The sequence below is a fragment of the Carettochelys insculpta genome, chromosome 3, assembly GCF_033958435.1.
Source record: "Carettochelys insculpta isolate YL-2023 chromosome 3, ASM3395843v1, whole genome shotgun sequence".
NCBI classification, from domain to species: Eukaryota; Metazoa; Chordata; order Testudines; family Carettochelyidae; genus Carettochelys; species Carettochelys insculpta.
In genome coordinates, this window is record NC_134139.1 from 140724640 (window position 1) to 140726429 (window position 1790).

Here is a 1790-nt window from a genome sequence, read left to right on the forward strand (position 1 = left end):
ATCTAGGTTATGTCTCTCATTTTATGCCTCAGAAACCTTTCCTAGCCTAACACCCCAATCCCAAAAATACTTAAGCATGTGCATAAGTTTCCTGACTTAATCCATTCCATTGAGTTCTGTGTCAATATACATATGAGGAAGGTGACTTGTTTTCAGGAGAAGACCTAAGTAGGTATTACAAGCACTGGGAAGTTTATTGATGCATAAAGCTCTCCTCCCGTGGTTAATGCATGCTTTCGTTACCACTGTGTTGGCGTAACTGAAATAGCCAAATACCAATGGCTTCCCCTCTTGTTTGTTCCTAAAAGGAAAGGCTTTCAGGCAGCTTTGAATTAGCCAGTTGTAAGTACAGCAAACAGCATATCTGTGCTAAGCATTTCACCTAGGCTTGCTGACCACGGCAAGGGGGAAATTGCCTCTGGGTCCAGCAATCGTAGAGGCTCCTGGCCACCACATTGGTGCTGGAGCACCGGGTGACTCGCTCCAGGACCCCACGCTGCATGTTCTGGGAAGCTCTGATGGATGATCCTCTTCTTCCACCCAAGGCCATGCACATTCCAGGAGCGCCGAGTTTCCCCCCACTCCCCATACATGCATTGCCCAGGGCCCAGCAATCCTGTCTATGCCCCCAAATTCACCCAAATCTTCCTGTATTTGAAATGAGCTTATTTTTCAACATGAATAAAATACTTTTAAAAAACAGAGCAGGAGGCTTTCAGAGGACGTGGGTAGACGTACAGTGCAATAAGAGACCCTGGGCATGGCTGCTTCTGGCCTGGGTCAGCTGACTGAGGCGCACAGTGCTCAGGCTGTGGAGCTATGAAACTAATGTAGACTTTCAGGCTTGAACTGGAGTCTGGTCTTTAAGACCCCTTGGTGGAAGGACCTGAGAGCCTGGGACTCCTGCCAGAGCTCCGATGGCTATGCTGCAATTTTATAATCCTGCAGCCCAAGCCAAAGTCAGCTGACCCAGGGACTCGGTGCCACAGGCTTTTGCTCACAGTGCAGACATACCCTGAGAGTTTTGCCATTGAATTTACTCAGGGGAACAAGTCCTTCCGCCTATCAGAGAAAAATTATAACAAACCATCCTTTTCCAAGGAAACAGACCTGCAAAGAGAATAATAGTAAGTTTCGTTCTGAGATTCTCATGGCAATAGCCTGCCATAGGTGGTAAGCAGCACATATTTTATGCCTGGGCTGAACTCATGATGGAAGCTGAAGGTGCTCATCACCTCACACAAGAGGACTGGAGAAGCTCTCAACAAGAGGGATGGAGGGCAGTCAGCACCCAGTTAGATTAGCCCCTCCTTTAGATAAGTATGGTGTTTCCATGACAGAACACATCACGCCAAAGCAACTCCATTTCCATCTTTTACAAGGTTACTTGCCTAATCGATTGGGGGATGTAATATATCCACTTTTGACGTAGTCCTGCATGATAGGCTCATAACAAGCAAAGGATACAGGTGAAACTATTATGAGATGGGTGCAGAGCTGGTTGAAAGACCGTACCCAAGAGTAGTTATCAATGTTCATTGTTAAACTGGGAGGACATACCTAATGGAGTCCCTGAAGGGGGTCTGTCCTAGATGTGGTACGATTCAGCACATATATTAATTACATCGCCAATGAAATAGACACCAAGTTGGGAGGGGGTGCAGTAGTTTGAACAACAGAACTGGAATTCAAAACAGACCTTGGAGAATTGATCTAGAAAGGAAAAGATAAATAAAATAAAGGCAAGTGAACAATATTACACTTAGGAAAGAAAAATATTTCAAACACAA